The sequence below is a fragment of the Sphaeramia orbicularis genome, chromosome 12 (genome assembly GCF_902148855.1).
Source record: "Sphaeramia orbicularis chromosome 12, fSphaOr1.1, whole genome shotgun sequence".
Taxonomy (NCBI): Eukaryota; Metazoa; Chordata; class Actinopteri; order Kurtiformes; family Apogonidae; genus Sphaeramia; species Sphaeramia orbicularis.
Genome location: NC_043968.1, coordinates 34,692,813 through 34,712,548, shown reverse-complemented (window position 1 = coordinate 34,712,548; position 19,736 = coordinate 34,692,813). Strand labels below are relative to the sequence as shown.

General features: G+C 38.5%; 1 protein-coding gene across 1 annotated transcript in view; it reads right to left on the bottom strand.

Moving 5' to 3' along the window:
- Window positions 1–19,736, bottom strand: part of LOC115429709 (thyrotropin-releasing hormone-degrading ectoenzyme) — a 265,248-nt gene that overhangs the window by 164,210 nt on the left and 81,302 nt on the right. The window lies entirely within an intron of this gene.

Below are 19,736 nucleotides of genomic sequence, written 5' to 3'. Positions count from 1 at the left end.
TTGTTAAATTTGTGAGGCTCATGTATAATAATAAAAAAAAAAATGGGCAAAACAATTATAATTCCTTTGAGAAATGAAAAAGAATGACCTAATTTGAGAGGCTGCAACTAGCTATTGTTTTGCATATATGTATTATTTTTAAATATTTGTCTTCCCTTGAATAACCAATCATAACAGCTCAGATTTTATAAGTTGATTGAAAACGAGTTTTCAATTCTATGCAGCTCTTTCATTGAAATTAAATAAATATATCAATGAAGTGATGGTCTTTAAGACATCTAACAATGTAGACATTTCAGAGCAGAGGCTGCAGCTCTGTGTGGTTAGTTAACAAACTGAGGCTGAATCACATTAACTCTGAAACTGAGTGTAACTCACCCAGACAGTGCTGTGATTAAATGTCTCTAATTGCTGCTTTTAAAGATAAAACCAGTGTATATAGAAGCATATATGTGTGTGTGTGTTTGTGTGTGTGTGTGTGTGTGAGTGTGTGTTGCATAATGAGGTCTCTTCTTGTGTTGAACTGACACTAATAGCTACAAACACACAGAACAGATAAAGTGTGTGTAATATCTGAGGTTGTTCAGGTTCTGTGCTTTGGGAATCAACAGCTCGATAAACAGACAAACTGACAAAAAGCTACAGGAAACCCGTCTGTGTCTCTTCCCCAGCATCAATACAATGATCAAGGCTAGCTTTTATCTATCATTTTCCATCAAAGACAATGTTTTGTACGAGGTTGAAAACATAGCTCTGTAAGAATACACAGAATGATTTATGAGAATCATAAATGAAGACTGGAGGGGGGACGTGCATAATGTGTAAGCAATCATGTCCGTTAGTTTGTTCAAATTCTGGTTTGTATTAAGATTAAAATGTAAAAAAATTAAAAAAAAAAAAACTGTGCTCTCTGATTGTACAGAAGAAACTAAATGAGAAGCATTTGTTGCATTAATGCTCCCTGATATTCTGATTTACAAGGCACATGTAAACAGAACCTATTAATCGGCATTTTGGATTAAATACCACAATACTATTCCATTCTTTGCTCATCCTCCATGCAGGGAAAAAGATGCACCAATCTTGTTAGGATTGTTGGACTTTGTAGGTTATCATTATATTCCTAAAAACTTCATGATAACTCATCTTCTGAGGATTGATCTGTTGATTTTTTTCAACACAAAAAAGGTCTTGAGCAGCTATGACCCTATGATGTAATACAGCTACAATTGTGCCTACTATTACTATTACTATTATATAATACTAGTGTGTTGACCTGTGGAGAACCACAGGTCATATTAATACAGATATCTAGGAACTGAAGTTAGTAAATGTAAATTATTTCTGTCTTTAACTTAATTTCTCATCATGCAGGGTGGTACTGTGCTTCCTGTCAAATATCATGGGTAACGCAAAATGATGGAGGAGGCTCATGATGATGTAAAGGGGCGTTTGTTCAAAAAAGGCTGAGAACCTCTGTTCTGTCTGCTTGCATTTTGTTGGAGGTTTCTGAACAAACGATGCTGGAGGGAACACCAATGCCTACATAGTTACCACAGCAACACATGCAGATCAGTTGGTGATCTCAAAACACTAAATAACAATACAGACTATGTACATTAAAAGTTCTGATCCCAGTCTGATTTGTCTGCAGCCTGAACAAAACCTTAGATGTTAATCTAGGATATTGTCATGAGAGATACCAGTTTCTGCTCCTGCTTCCATCTAATCCTGCTCCACCCATACCCATTGACAAAAGAAACCCATACATATAAAACAACGATTGGAATCTCTTCCAACAAACTAAAGCACGAGGTGTTGCCAAAACCGCCTACATCTTACAGAGGACAAGTACAAAGTGAGACCAATATAAGCTACTCAGCGTCTGTGTGATTCTTCATTAATAGGATGATTATAACACTGTTCATTATGCAAAGTTAGATTATTGGGTTTGTTTTAAAGCTGCTACACATTGAGAAACCATTCTGATATTTACATCAAACAAATGCACATGTCCTATCACCCTTTTGTATTTATGGAAAAAACCCATCCACTGTACTATGACCGATGAGCATCTGTTAATCCTGCTTCTTTAGAGAGCTGAGGTCCCACTCCTGGTTGTGCATATTTCAGAAGAAACAAATATATTGCAGCCAGTGGAAAGAGGAAAGTAATTTTGGAATACTGCTTAAATTCTATCATAACTTACACATATCATATTTGTCATATATGTTAAGAAAGCCACAGTTTGTTGTAAAACAGTCATTTTTTTCACCTCCCTGTCAAAGAATGAGGTAAAATGCTAAGGTAATTTCCATTTTCGTTTTGGTGATATACGATATCAAGTGCGAGAGACACAGTCCACTAAGCTGTTTCACACAAACTAGATGTTACTTTACATTCATTACAACAAGTTGTGGTAAAATATATACAGTAACTTCCTTGGCTCAAAATTATCTTTTAAATAGAAAAACATAACAAAAAGAGATATACGTGTGAACAAACATATGTGTAAATGGTGACACAATTTATACAGGATTCAAACATTATTTATTATTGTCTCTCATCCTTGACCGCTGTTATTTTTTCAGTGTTAGGTCCCATGGGACACAGCAGAGGTGGGATTTCTCACTATAACAGTCTTTTCCAAAAGCCTGCAGACTCAGATCTCTTTTAACTTCACACAAAGACAATGTGCAAAACTACAACAAAGCAGCTCTTAGATATAATGCCAGTATTTTTTTTCCTCGGTTTCCCTACCATAAACACAGGTACCTGCCAGTCTCACCTGCTTTCATCATTAGTCATCCACAGCTCAAATGACAGTGACTCTCCCACACACGTATTATACTGTAACACACTCTGGACTCTAGCCTGGTTTCCCTCTTGTGTTTCTTCACGTTAAATTCTGAATTTGGGATTTATGCCTTTGTTATAGCGGTGGGCGGATTGATCCAAATATCAATAGTATCGATACCAAGTCGGTATCTGTATCAGATCGATATTAGCGTGGTGAGATCGATACTTTAGTTTCAGTTCTTCTCTTGTATGTATTGCTGTGGTTTTGTCAAAGAGGCGACAGCCAGGTCACCGGACTCACCACTTCTGTCTTAGCGCGGAGCAGGTACACTTTGCTTCTCCTGCCCCGTCTTGTGTTTCGATGTTGTGCCGTCACGTGACTCAGCAACACAAAGCAAACTGCCGGCTCAGGTGTGCCCGCCCACCAGCACACACACAGACTGAGACATGGAGCACAAGAACAGTATGGAAGAGGAGCGCCATGTGGTTTTATTTTCAGGCTGAAAATGAGACAACAGCAAGATGGATAATTTGTAAAAAGGCTATAAGGTAAAGGTAATTTTGATTTAATTTTGGTATTGCAGTTTCTAACACTGCCTGAAAAAAATTATTTGTTTTGATTTGTTTTCCGGTCATCATTTTTCGCACTTTGTTAATTTAAGAAAAAAATTCCAGACATGATAATGTATGGGGAAAAACTGTTTTGTTACTGTTCTCTTGTTCCTTAAAAAAAACTTATATTGATATTAAAGTGTTTTCTATTTACTTATAAGCTTTGCCCTAATTCTGTCCTGGGTTTTAACTATTTAATAATAAAAAAGGCAACATCACAAAACACTTTACGGTCATGAAAATTAACTGAGATTTAGCTATTCGATGATGCATCCACCTTAATTATTGAAACATAATGGTATCGGTATTGATAATATGCAGTATCGCACACTACTACCTCGTTATCTCATATCCTTGGTTTTCACTCAACCTGTTCCCTTTTTATAATTTTACTGTGGCTGTATCCTTACTAAATCCTGAGGTGTAATGTAAACTATAGGTTCACACAGACTTTGAACAAACTACCGAACTACGTGAAATTTTGACCACATGAATTTTTAACCCATAAAGACCCAGACATCCACCGTCAACCAAAAGCATCTACTGATTTAAACTGCTGATCCGCTAATCCTATCAGTACATGTAAATAATTGGTGTAAAATACAGTTTGTCATCTTTTCATGGTCATCAGATATGAGGCTCTGTAGTTACCATGGAAACACTGTCATCTTCTATAACATTGATTCACCAGTAAAACCCATGGAGTTGGATCAATGACAGTGGATGGACACACTGGGTTTATGTACAGTTAATGAGAGATTTTACTGAAAAAGTCACTTTTTCTTCAGTTTTTTTTTTTTGTTTGTTTTTCAATTACTTTTAACTTTACTCTGAGCTTTTATGAACATCTACATGATCAGTCAGTTAAACAAAAGAAAATAGATTATTTTCACTGGACAACATGCATAATTCAGAGGATAGGGGTAATATTATAATAAATGGTAATAAATCATGTAGGAAAAGTTAAATAGAGAGAAAAATTCATTTGGAACTGGCACCAAAGTCACAGTGGGTCCTTCTAGATTAAGGAGGAAAAGAAGATTTGCACCTTTTGCACCTGGATTATAAACCTAATGTGATGGGCAGCGGTGCAGCCTAGTGGTTAGCACTTTCCGCCTCTGTATTACCTGTTCTCTCCATGCCACATGTATATTTTCTGGCTTTTCTAGTTAAAAACACTTAAACAGTTAAAAACCATTAAAAACAAGTACAGATGGGTTTATTCTGTTTGTGCCCCTGGCCATAGTATGGATTAGGGCTGAACGATATGGACAAAATTTCATATCTCGATATTCATGCCAGATATCTCGATATCGATACAATACGATATGACTACGGGTTTGGTGAAAACCAAGCATTTTTCAGAAAAATACAAACAGAACTCACTGCCAGTCATCGACATTAATATAAAGTACAAATTAATTAAATTTGTTGTGACTTCCAGAACTGTACATGCAGGGCGAGCATGGGGGAAATCTATATTGTTTATATCGTTGCTTTTTCGATATTAATATCTTGAATGTTCATATCTCGATATCGATACAATAACGATATATCTTTCAGCCCTAGTATGGATGAAGGTTTGCATTTGATCCCTGAGTGCCATCAAAGGCTGCTCACTGCTCGTAATGTCTGCTAATGCTAATGCTAGCTACTATGTGTGTATTGGGAAGGGCAAAATACAAAGAGACTAGAGACTAGAACCTTTAATTTTGAGCATAGTTGTTGGTTAGGGTGATGTTTTGAGGGTGTTTTCTGGCTGTGGTTACTTAATTCTTTAAAGCTTACAAATAGTCCTGATTCTACCCCAAATATGATCATCACATCATAATTCTGGAAACTCTGCTGCATAGATTTTGTTGTTGGAGAAATTTTGCACTGTTTCTGCCAAAATTTCATTTGACAGAAAATCACTAAAACGATCTCTACTACAAGGAATAAACAGTGCAGACTTGTTATATTTTAACACATTTTCTAATCCACAACAAAGTCTCCTTCAGTTCTTGTGATGTTTACCAGCAGCACCACACTGGGAACTACAGCTAGTAAAGATAAAGCACTTGAAGCACAAAGAAGAATAATTACATGAAGGTCTTTGTTTGTATTTGAGGAGCACAGATCAGCTTCTTAACCCAGAAACTGATGTTGTCTCCTCACTAGAGACACTGCGATCATGCTCTTTAAAATCAATTCACCTCAGTATCTCCTCAGGATCCGAGACACTGAGTCTCATCTGTGACTGTCCTCCTCCAGCTCTTTGGAAATAATCCTTTTAAACTCCTCTCGCAGGTCCACAGGATGGTTTTTGGCTCTGCTTTGCTCACTGCTGGAAATAAATTCCTCACCTCTGGCTGTTTCCCCAACTGCTTTGAAACAGAGGCTGTGTCCTAAAGAGACCTGGTGTTCATCCATCCTGTCCTCTGAACCACAGACCAACCTCCAAATTACCTATCACTGGTGAGGTCATGGAAAGAAATTGTTGCTAAAAGACTTTGGAAGTTGATAGTGATAAGATCTTCATTCATTTTCTGTCTGCTTTGTGCCGGCAGCCCAGAAACAGCCAACAGAGAGGATGTTCACTAAGCATTTTTAAAAGCAAACAGAAAAGCACTAAAAGAAGCTGCTTCTCATAGAAAAGACATCAGTGTTTGTTAGATTACAGATGAATATAATTGCATTTGATATACCGCAAAAAGAGCCATAAATCTCCAGCTTAACAAGACAATTCCTGTTTTATTTCCCGGAGACAAAACAAATTAAGCTGTTTGTTCTTAGTATAGAATGATTAGAATGCAGCCACGATAAACAAAAAATACACAGGGTTTTTGTCTTAAAACGACAAAAAACAAGCAGCAGTGATTCTCTAAATCTAGGGGGACTACATATCATTTAATAATAAATATTTCAACAAGTTCAGACTAAATTTACCATCAAACCCCAGAGGATTAACCATTTAATTTGTGACGATACTTTAGTATGTGCACTCTCCGAATGCTTTTCTAGAAAAGAGAGCGCAGACCTCCACCAAGGCAGATCAGTGGGCCCCCATGGTCCCCCCACCCACCCCTACCCCTGATCACCACCAAAATTTAATCATTTGTACCTGGTGCCAGTATCAACATTTCCTGAAATTTTCATCCAAATCTGTCCATAACTTTTTGAGTTATCTTGCACACCGACAGACAGACAAACAAACATGAGGGGGGGCACTGATCTGCCTTGGCGGAGGTCTGTGCTCTCCGAGTCATTCTAGTTACAAAGTGTGATTGGATTGTGCAGTACAGCTGTATATTTCTGAGAGACAGAATACGCAGCTACCCTTTTACTGCTGACCTTTTTCATCATTTTATCTTGGGTTTGGTTCCAACAACTCTTTAGAAAAGATGTTTAACTGCTTGATGTTCGTAATGAGTGTACCTAAAAAAGTGGCCAGTGAGTGTATATGTTGCTGCTTTGATGTGTTGTACATTCAGAGATGCTCTTCTACATACCATGGTCGTAATTACTGGTTATTTGTGTTACTGCTGCCTTTCTACGCATCTCCTCCAACCACTCTGGCCGTTCTTCTCTGACCTCTCACATCAGGCACTCACTGGATATTTTCTCTTTTATCAGACCATCCTCTAAAAAACTTTTGAGATAGTTTTGAGTCAAAATCCAGGTAGATCAGAAGTTTGTGTAAAACTCAGACCAGCTTGTCTGGCACCAACATCCATGCCACGTTCAAACTCCTTTCTTTCTTCTCCATTCACATCATCATCATGCCTAAATGCATTGAGTTGCTGCCATGTAATTGGTTGTGTTAATATACGGTTGAACAGTTTTACCTAATTAAGTGACCAGTGAGTGTTGGTGGTGTTTCAGGATTATTTTCTGAAAGCAGCTGCCTGCTACAGCCCCAAAGCATAATCATTAAGATGAAAGTTGCCAGAAAACTCTAAAGATGTGGGAGGAATTGCTACTAACTTTTTGATGTATTACAGACTTTTATTACATGCACTCAACACATAAATTTGCGGTAAGCAACAATGCATCATGTAATTGTAAAACATGTTGATGCCAATTAGAAGAAAAAAGGGAAAGATATTGTATGGCTGTTGTAGTTGTTATTGTTTCACAGATGACCTTTTGTAAAACATAACTGTCTCCCATGAATGTTTTTGTTGTTTGGTGACTAATTAGTCTTTCTGATCATTTATTTTTATTTTATTTTTCATGCATTTGTATTGGTGAAACCACCCTAAAATTCCTTTTCCTGTTCTGTTTATTAACCCCCACATGTTTTTCATGGCTAAAACATTTCTGCATGGTTCATCTGGTTCACATTTCCACAAAACTCATCTTTGAACATTTTGCCTTTTCTGTCACAGTTTTACATAAAAGTTGGTGCAATTGTGAAGACGATGCAATGTGCAGCATGGTTAAAGAGAGTCTGTATTTCACTTCCACTTTTTTCAGTGAAAAACTTTGTAAAGGGACTAAAAGATTGTCTTCCTCATTTTATTCAATATTAATGCTAAACTCATTCAAACAGTTGCAAATGAAGCCGATGTATCGACTGAGTGGATGAGACTTCAACTCGGCTTCAGTGAAGCAGCAGCAGGAGGACAGCTGACTGGCCTGCAGCTCTGTATGTGTGTGTCTGTGTGTGTGCATAAGTACGTGTATTTCAGTTTGGTCCATCTGTTGTTGTGTGTCGGCCCGAGGCAACAGCATGAGTGAAAGAGCGAGAGACAGAGGAAAAAAGAACAACAGAAAGAAAAGATTAAAAGAAATGCAAGTAAAAGCGTGATAGGTGTGTGTGTCTGCATGCCTTTGTGTGTTGGACCTCAGGCGCTGCTGTCTGTGCGTCTCTGTGGATCCCAGATGGAGCCAGAACTCAACAGAACACATTAGTCCACTTGGCGTGCTCACACACACGTTCAGACACACTCAGATATTCGGTCTAATTCTCCTGACACTCAGATCACCTGAGCCTCTGCAAGATTTCTGCTCCACTGCAGCAGTCATCTGAATTTCTACGGAAGCCCGGAGAGGCCCGTTATCACGTCTTTAGTGATCTCAACTTCAAGATTGAAAAGGAGAGAAAAGAACAACTCCCAGGCTGGGACTGAGTTCCTCGTGGAAACTCAGAAGGCGCTCCAGTATCCTGGAGTTTATTCAAGAAAGAACGAAGGAGGGGAAAGTGAAGGAAGAGAGGGAGGAGGGGGAAGAATTGATATGCTCTGTTGAGCCCGTCATTTACAGTGCTGCAAACTTAGGCTTGTGCTGTGAGATGTGACTTAAAGAAAATTCCCTACTGGTCCACGCTCAGGGTCCGAAGGTCCCCTTGAGGCTGATCAACAAAGAACACATTTTTCACACAAAGTCTATGAGAAGGTTTATTAAAACTGGTTCATCCAGTCCAGTCGCCCAGAAATTACATGTGACTAATCTTTAACTCTAGCAATGTAAGATGCACTTATGTAATGTGTGTTTATATAGAGCTCCTTGTATACCTAAACATGTTTTGTGAGCTGTAAAGCAAAGGAAATGGCAGTGCTATGAAAAAAGTAATGCTATCAACTCTAAGAAAAAAAAAAGAAAAGAAAAAAAAAAAGAAAAAAAAAGGCTAAATCTTGTGAGGCTTGAGTTTTAAACAGATGTTGATGTCATTTAGTCAGAGGCATGTATCAAATCAGTCAATCAAATTTTATTGATATAGTGCCAAATCATAACAAAACTTGTCTGATGACACTTTCCATATAGAGCTGGTCGAACCACTATCCCACCCACACCCTGACCTGGAGAGCTGTAGCTCCATGTCAGACTATTTATGACATGCAACAAAGCATATCATCACTCATCAAACCCCTTAGACAAAAAAGGGACTTTACCTCACAGAACACTGACACAAGTGTCTGCAGCTGCATTAGTTGGGTTGTTTGTGAGTGAGAGTCTCAACTGATGTGTTAAAACATTAAGATCACACAATAACAAAGACTACCTGATAGAGGCAGTAGTCCTGTGAGGCCGTTTATGGTAAAAGGGGTTAAAGGTGTTGGGTAAATGTTCAGAGTGTCAGTTATCCACCTGATGAGAAGGTAAAGTGCTGAAACTCTTGTAAATGTAGTGTAGACTTTCAGTGGCACTTTGCCATAGTTCCTGTTTTCGGCTGTGGCACAGACCGGTCTGGTACCTGGTACTGTATCTGTTCAACAGGTGAAGTCCTGGACCTCCATGCCTGAGGATTCTGTGTCCCTCTGAAGGTTTCTCTGTAATTACCAACTCTTTTACTCAAACATCCATGAGTACAGTTGAGACATAGTTCACACACACTCAGTTCAACATATTTAAGGCAAAAGAGAGAGACATTAATAATCCTTTATTAGTATTAAAAAAGTAGAATAAAAGGAAAATAATCATACTGGCAGATGTCTTCCATATTTGACAATAACTTATGAAAATAATTCAATCCCTTCACATTAATTACACTATTATTTTGTGGTTATTTTTTAGGATATCAAAATTATATCAAACAACTTATCCATGAGGATGTTTGTTTCATCCTCCACTTGCTAATACACAAGGGTGATATAAAATATATGGTGTGATATATGGTGTGATTTTTTTTTTCCTTTTACATAAATATTGTAATAAGAATATAATATTATGTGATATAACCCTCAGCCATGATTACAGTGCCTACACCTCCCAGAAACCTAGCATCAACCTTCTAATATATAGACGTAACAGACCATAATCCCTTCACTACAAAGTGAAAGGTGACTTCATTGTATAAAGGTGCAGTTTAAGTCATAAATGTGGTAACAGGAGAAAGATAAGAGGTCAAAACCACTACCAGTCTACCTCAAGGGTGAGGAATATTAACAGTAAATTTAACAGCGTTGTGCTGATACACGTGGAGGTATTTGGACTTAGGTTCAGGACGGACAGATGGACATCGGTAAGGATGCCTTCCAGTGGGCCCAAAAAACGAAATGACTCTATTATTCTTTATTGTTCTGATCTGTATCTCCATGCTGCACTGTGCAGTTTTCCCTCTGTCTCTTTAAATTTGTATCTCAGCTCATCATTTCTCTCACTCCCTCTCAGGGGAGTTTGATGCCCTGCATGACAACAGATGGAGCCCTGAGCCCTGAGGCTTTGGGACCACACACACAGACACACAAACACACACAGACACACACACACACAGACACACAGACACACACACAAAGTGCTGGCAGCAAGAGGCATGCTGTGGTAAAGCTGTGGTAAAAGACTGATGTCAACATCAGTATGAGTGCACTCACACACACACACACACACACAGAATCCAATCCACTGTTATGTATGTAGATACACAGGGGAACACACACACAGCAGAGTAATAATGGAAGAATGCGTGCAGAGATGGACGAGAAGCAGGAAATATCTGACTAGATTTAAAACAGAAAATTAAAACAGAAAATCTAATCAAAGAGTTTTCTGCTTTATGTTATTTGCCACAGTTGACACACGATTGAACTAATTTAAGTTTGAGACACAGTGAGGAGAACACAGGGGGATTTGAGGACTTGTGCTGTGCAGTACAACAGAGTTACCACCCAGATCCACATACCCACCACTCACAGCAGATGCACGCTAAGATTCTCAAACACTTTGAACCTTCATCTCAGGCTCCAGCTGGGATATCAAGCACACAAAGACCAGGACACCAAGTCCCTCTGCTCTGTCCCCAGTCTGAGCCACTAACTGAATCACAAACTGATACGGTACACTTCACAGCTCTGTTCTGTCTTCATCACCATGCCTCCGACCAGTGATCAATCCCTAGATCCTTGGTACCATAATTAGTAATTAAGATGCAGAGGAACCTGAACTCTGACACCTTGGCCAGCCGCTGCACTGATCAATCCAGAAAAGCCTCCAGAGTCTCCCTCATAATCTCACCCTCAACAGCTTTCCTTTGCCAAGACAGCGCAACAGCATTTCTGTTCCCTAAAGCACATGACCCCACACTAAAAGTACTGCACCATCCTGTAACATCTACACTTATATACTAGTGAAAAAGTTGTTGTGTTCCTTTTGTTTGGTAGATGACAGAGAAGACATTATCATCACAAATCACTACTCTTACTTGTGTCCTCACAAACACACATATATAAACTTTCTGGCCTCTTGTCTTTTATGAAAACTGACATATTTACTCAGATAAAGACTGTTATTCAATTATAAGTTGGGTCTGTAATAGCAGCCGACGTCAAAATCAACTTATAAAATAAAGTAGAGCTGGATAAAAACTAATGGGGATACACCTCTATGGGCCTGATTTTCAAAAGGTTTACTCGTGTAAAAATGTGCGCAAACTTGACTGCATACACAAAAACACGTTGAAGCTTATCTACCAACAGGACGCACTGAGTCTCTCAAATGGGCAAAATAACTTGTACAACCCATTTAGCATGTTTGCCTTGATGAATATGCAATATGGGCGTTTCTGCCAGAACGTGCAAAATTATTGGGGGTAGATGCAAATAGTTAATTAGAGCACGAAATGTGATTTACCAAACCTGAAACTGATTGCGGTGGTTGATTTTGCGTCTATGTTTAGCACGTCTGAAAGGCAGATTTTAACTGGAACAGCTTCACGCAAACAGGCAGCAGTTGTTGTTGTTGTGAGAAGGCGACATAGGCCCAACCAAAGGCAACGCAGAGAATGAATTGGATCTGCTTGTGTCAACATTTTTGGAATGATGGAGGAAAAAATAATTGAGACATATGGCCTACCCAGCAATGTAATTTTAGAACTTCTAGATGAACTAGGGGATGATTTGGGTCCAGTCACCAGGAGGAGTCATGCACTACCTTCTATGACTAAACTCCTCCAATGTTACATTTCCATGCGTCTGCATCATTCCAGTGGACTGTTACCATTACTGCTGGTGTATCCCAGAGCAGTTTTTCCTGTGTACTGTCTCCATGACGACGACCAGTAGCGCATGTAAAATCCTCATTTAATTAGGGTGGTCTCCAAGACTTTGCACCTGTTGTCATTTGCACAGGCAATCTTAGCTGATCACCTGTGACACAAATCAATAGCACGTGCATTTTTTTAGAACAAGCAAGCAAATTTGTGCCCGTTATTTGCGATCTTACTGAATCAGGCCCTAAGTGTCTGTCACAGTGCTCACTTCTACAAGTTCTATTCATCATTCAACAAAATGATCCTGCTATTTTCAACCCTTTATTGATCTACAGGGTGTATCAGAAAAAAGTAGACTCTCAGAAAAAACAACATAACACCAAAATGCAAAGACATTTTGAAAATCTGCTCATATGTGTTTACTGACCATGTAATTCTCCCTTGATTGACACCAGTGTCCTGGGTCAGTTTTCATGCTTCAGTGAACAACGTTAATTTGACTTGTGTAAAATAAAAGTCTTTTGTGCATGGAAGTGTAAGGGTTAATATGAGATCTGTCGCCATGGATGACAAATTGTATTGGTCTTTTATTTGCATACATAAAACAGGAAAAAAAATAATGACATGTTAACCCCGTACCATCCATACAAAGATTTCACATTAACGACAGGTTTGAGTCTATCATGCCAAACGCAAGGGGTTAATGCTGTTAGTGAGGATTCTTTATGCTGTTTTTGAGCTGACCATTTGAAATCTGAAACATTTCAGTCAGCATATGTAATTCATTGCATCATCACAGCTGCAGTGGAACTCCTGAGGCAGGACAGGGGCATGATTAGGCGTACCGTCGCAGATATGTTGAGGAGGGCACAAATTTGCGTTGCAAGGAACGGGGCCGATGTGGAAGACTAAACATGCTGGAATTCTTCAACTAACGGAAGTGTGTGCCTTCAATTAAAATCCTGAAGCGTAAAACCCAAATCTTGGCTCACTGAGCAAATTTTGCTATTAATTTTCAGTTTCTCATCGATGTGGGAAATCTTTGAATCGATGGTAGGGGGTTAACATGTAATTATTTTTTTCCTGTTTCATGTATGCAAATAAAAGACCAATGGAACTTGTCATCCATGGCGACAGATCTCATATTAACCCTTACACTTCCATACGCAAAAGACTTTTATTTTGCACAATTCAAATTAACGTTTTTCACTGAAGCATGAAAACTGACCCAGGACACTGGTGTCAATCAAAGGAGAATTTTATAGTCAATAAACACATATGAGCAGATTTTCAAAACGTCTTGTCATTTTGGCTTTATTTAGTGTTTTCTGAGAGTCTACTTTTTTCTGATACACCCTGTAGATTCTCATTTTAAGTGTTAAGGTCCTGACACAATGAAAAAAGGATACTCTATCTGATTCATATGACTCGTGTACAGAAACTCCTAACTGATCTGACAGTCTATATGTTTGTCTGTGTTGTTCCACATGTCCTTAACTTCAATATATTTTTTTCGTTTTTAGCATTTTTGTCTTTCATAATAGATGAAATGTACTTAAAAATCAACAGGTCTGGTTCTATCGCTCTATCAGATGACATTCAGTTCACACACATTATAAGTTGACAGCTTTTTTGGTGCTATGAAAGATTGGAAAAATCAGTCTTATTACAAAATAATAAAATATCAGTTTCCTGCTGGTAAACATTCATATCCTGTGTAAAAGCACTCATGACTTCACAGTTTCTGTCACTGCAGGTGTAAGTCTTTGTTTTGAAACTTACAAGCAAAAAACTGACAAGTTCTGTTAATTGACAAACACTTTGTATCCACTGAAACACTAGATGACTTTTACTTTACAAACAGAAAACAAAGTGTTGCATTTGGAGAAAATCACATTCAGTTCTTTTATTTAACATTGCAAACTGGAGCAGAACAAGGATTTGAACTAAAATCGACCACCTCTACCAGAGGATCTTAGAAATCGAGGTCCGTCTCTAATACAAGGCTCCTTCAGATAAAAGCCTGGTTCCTTCTGCAGTTGAGGAAAAATAAAGACTCAGTTTGGCCACAGTTTAAGAAAATACTGTATCCATAATTAAAGGTTCAGTATGGAGGATTTAAAGATGTCCTTATGTTAGTTTTGTGCATGAAGGTGGTCTTTGGTGATGTTAACTACTAATGTACATGTCTCTGTGAACTAATCATAAACACATGATTATTATTATCTCCATTTGTTGCTGAAGGATCCTCAAGTTTAGTCTTTCTTCTACAAAAAGCTGTAAAGTGGTTATACAAACTACAGCCATGGAGCAATAACTATGAGAGTTTACATAATAAAACCTCTTTGATTAATGTTAGAAAAGGAGAGAGAAATGAAATGGTTTCCCAACTTTACTTAAAAAAATAAATAAATAAATAAATAAATAAATAAATTAATTAATTAATTAATTAATTAATAAATAATAATAATAATAATAATAATAATAATAATAATAATAATAATAATGCAAAGGATATTCGAAAAAAAAAATGCATCTGAAAAAAATGTTGCATCATACAATCAAGGCAATTATTTAAGGTCTTTTTTAAATTATTATTATGATTATTATTATCCTCCTTACACACTTTTCCTGAATTATATCAAACTCTAGTATCTTTCTACAGTATAACTCCAGCTGTGTGCTGCCACATATCAATCTAATGTCACTGAGTCATGATTATGAAGTGCCATGAGATAAGAGTTAAAAGGAACAACATTTTTTATTCAGACAACATACCTTACATAGTGTATGCGTCTGTGGTTTGCAACACACAATCTCAAATGTTTTATCTCTGTTAAAACAATTTGTTTTTTTCCACAGAGAAAATCTAAAATGATTTGTTTAGAGATGTATGTCTGTACATTTTTATGCTTTTATTACTGAAAACCCCAGCCCAAAGACAGCACATATAACCTTTTTCTTGTATTTTCATTGTTACACCACGCATGTGACTGAGACAATCACAGTAGTTACACTCACAACAGTGTGATCATCTGGGTGTTTTCACAGGAAAAAAAGGAAGAGACAGAGACCTGCACACACCATCACAGACACACTATTCTAGTCACAAAATGAACCCATATATCACAGCACCGCTATGCATTTTACTTTGCCAATTACCAGGTCCATGACCCATTTTCAGAACCCAAGTTTGTGAAAGGCGGCTCCAAAGGACTCTTACCTACTACATCATGATTTTAACCACAAGAAACCCTCCTCCAACTCTGCAGACATCCTCCCCCATAAGCTCCTTGTCGGTGTCTTTGACACTATTGGACCATGGGTCACAAAGTTTTTTAACCTGTCGCTCTCAACTGGTTTGTTTCCCAGCTCCTTCAAACAGGCCATCATAGAACCTAAACTAAAGAAAACCACACTGGACCCCACAGACTTCAAAAGCTACAGGCCCATTTCAAAGCTCCCCCTATTGGCCAAAATCCTTGAGAAAGCAGTGTCTAAACAACTTACAGCTTTTCTGGAGACACACCAGATCTATGACACTTTTCAGTCTGGGTTTAGACAACGCCACTCAACAGAAACCGCACTATTAAAAGTGTCTAGTGACATCCTGATGGCGGCTGACTCCGGGAAATCCACGGTCTTGGTCCTGCTAGATCTCTCCTCGGCCTTTGACACAGTGGACCATACCATAATGATTGAGAGACTGAGGGACCTGGTAGGGATGTCAGGTCATGTGCTAGACTGGTTCTCCTCTTACCTGACCGGCAGAAGCTTCACTGTGTCAATAAACAACTTCCAATCTGACTCAGCGGATCTACTGTGTGGTGTGCCCCAAGGCTCTGTCCTGGGACCAGTCCTATTCTTACTCTATGTCCTCCCACTTGGCCACATTATCCAACAGTATAGTGATGTCTCCTATCAGCTATTCGCGGATGACATCCAGATATACTGCTCCTTTAACTCCTCTGAGCCCCACAAACTGAGTTCCTTAATCAACTGCTTGTCAGAGCTGAAGCAGTGGCTAAATGATAACAGCCTCCAGCTGAACTCCAGCAAAACTGAGACCCTCATCATTGCCCCGGATAGTGCAATCCCAGGGATCAAACATCACCTTGGAGACCTGAGTTCCTCGGTAAAGACAAAACTGAGGAATCTGGGTGTCATCTTTGACCAGGACATGTCTTTAGAATTCTACTCCAAACACCTAGTCAAAAACTGTTTCTTCCACCTACGCAACATCTCCAAACTCAGATCTATGGTGTCCACAAATGAGCTCGAGATGATCGTTCACGCTTTCGTATCTTCTCGCTTAGACTACTGCAACAGCCTGTTTACATGCTTAAACAAGAAGGAGCTGGCCCGTCTACAGTTTGTCCAGAACTCTGCTGCCAGGCTCCTGACCCGCACAAACAGGAGAACCCACATCACTCCCATCCTTAAATCTCTCCACTGGCTCCCTGTTCTATATCGTCTTCATTTCAAAATTCTTGTGCTAACTTTCCGGGCCCTACATGGCCAGGCCCCTGCATACATTGCTTCCCTGATCCAGCCCTACAGCTCGACTCGTAGCTTGAGGTCTTCAGGACAGCACCTGCTGATGGTTCCACGGACCTGTTTTAGCACACGCGGTGACAGGTCTTTTAAAGCTGTGGCACCACGTCTATGGAATGACCTGCCTCTACACCTACGGTCCATGGACTCTGTAGAGAGCTTTAAGAAACACCTCAAAACCCTCCTGTTCAAAAAGGCTTTTTAGTCTCCCACCTGACCCAGGACCACCACAGACTGATTACACTCTATGTATTCATCATAACGTACTCCATGTGTCACCCCCCCCCCCAGTCTCTCTATATCTCTGTCGCTCTCTCTTTTCTCCTCCTTTACTCTCTCTCTCTCTTTAACCCCAACTGGTCAAGGCAGACAGCCATCCTTCAGGAGTCTGGGTCTGCTCGAGGTTTCTGCCCGTTAAAGGGAAGTTTTTCCTCGCCACTGTCACCAATCACAAGTGTTTGCTCCTGAAGGATTCTGTTGGGTCTCTGTAAACTTAATTTGATTCTGATTTGAATTGATAAAGCACTTTGTGACTCTGTCTGTGAAAAGTGCTCTATAAATAAAGTTTACTTTACTTTACTTTACTTTACAAGATACTGTAGCATAAGTAGTGCAGTAGCACAGTAGAAATACAGCATGTAGACACAGTGGTTCAGAACCACAGGATGAAGTTTGGATGTCACATTTGGCTCAGTTTTTGGATTGTTTGCATGAGTTGGAATAGGTAATAATCGTCATAATGAACTTCACTTAGTGCTTTGGACTGTTGTCTGCACCTGGAATAAGATCCGCCCACTTGAACTGATTCTGGGGCTTCATTCATCATAATTTTGGTGTGAATCCAACAGCCAGGTGTGAGAGTTCCAGCAACAGCTTTCTAGGCTACATACATCTGGGTTGGATTATAAATCAACCACTAACCGGACTATCAAGTAAAAACAATTAATGACTATAACTTGAAAATAGTTGAAAAATAAAAACAACCAAAAATGATGCATTTAAATTAACTTTTCATTTTCAGCTGTCAGTCCAAACACTAACATGCATTCAGTGCTCTTTACTGAAAATACTCAACTAGTAAAAAAAGAGAGAGTCTAAGCCTTCTAATAATATGTAGCACGTCTACACTGGCACAAGTATGAGGTTTATGACTTATCGTACATTACGGGGGGGTCTATGAACATGCATAGAGGGGTCCAGTGGAGTTCTGCCTTAGCATTTTCACAGCCTAAGTGCAACAGTTGTGTGGTGTTTTTGTGCATGCCACTTTCACACATACATCATTGTGATAGTAAGTGTCAGCTGATCTACTCTGTCATTTAGGTGTGAGGATGTGCTTTTTCCTGAGGTGTGACATAACCAAGACAAGACAGCACCTTTACCTCAGCATGGACCTGTGTGTAAATGCAGTTAATATTAGTGTAAAGGTCAGGAACAGGGTGTAAATGTCAAAGCTAATCTGTGGGGATGGAATAAACAGGAAGCTTTGACTCAAAGAGAATTTGTAATGTGATAAATCAATGTGGACAGGAAGGAAGTGTCTGACATATACAATATGGAGCCTCAGTGATCACATTAGTGTGTTTGGGCGTGGAGAGGAAAAAGGAAATGCAACACTGTGACATGGCTAATTGATTCTGGGCAGAAGTGTAAAATACAAACAATTATAAACAGAGAAGAAAAAGTAGAAGAACAGGGAGCGGGAATCTGTCTCCTCAGAAATGACTCATTAACTTTGACAGTAAGGAGGCAAAGTCTATGACATTAATATTTGTCAAATATTCATAGTGTCCTAATGCTATATGAGACAGTAATACAGAAGAATATAACCTAATGAACATATTTTTGGCCAGGATGAGTCTGTCAAGAATTGGTATATTTTATGCAGATAAATCCACAATCTGAGCGAACTACTTTCATATTATATTCAAAAGGGGAAATGGTACTGCAATTTTTCCTACATAAAAACATTTACATATCTGAAAAATATGTTTTTTACAGTGCAATTATACACACTTAAATCAAGTTAAATAAAAAAAAAAAAAAAAAAGGAAACTATAAAGCTGGTGTTTTCATTATACCTTTCACATTTTATATGATTAGTTTCCATCAGCTCCTTGTACATCCCTGTAATTATATCAATCTATATTTATGAAACGTAACATTTAGGCATTAAGATGTCTCAAAAAGACTAACCCTTTGTGGTAAATTATGATCAATTTACAACTGAACTGAAATCCAGAAATATGTCATTTTTCCAGTATAAACTAGAGCTAACATTTAACTAAAACTGTATCTATTTTGTTTAAATGGAATGACACAAAGTGAATATACGTCACTAAACTATAAAACATTACATCATCTGTAAATAAGACGTCTGCCTGAGAACAGCAACTTCCATAATCCCATATTCCCTCCCAACTTTACTCTATAACTCCATTTTTTTAATTGTTGTTTCTACTGAGAGCAACAGAAGAAATCAAAGTGTCTTTAAACTTCTTCTACTACCATCTTTTTAAATCTCTCTTTAAATTCCAGTTCAGTCCCCTTCAGACTTTTCACTTTAGGCTCAAATTAAATTCTAAAAAATACACGCAAACTCCACCACTGCTTTGTTTAAAACAAAACACAATAAGATATCAAGGAAAGTAAGAAATCAAAACTCAGTACACTTGGCATCACAGTAATTTTAACTTCAATTTTCAGAATTCATTCTCCAAGATGAATGTCTTACACTTCAATTCTTTAGTTACACAGACTTTAATTGGGCTCAGTTTTTCAGTCATTTTCAGTCGATGGCTGAATTTCATTCTGTGACATCATGTTCTGCATCAAATACAGGCATTATAAACATGCAAAAAAA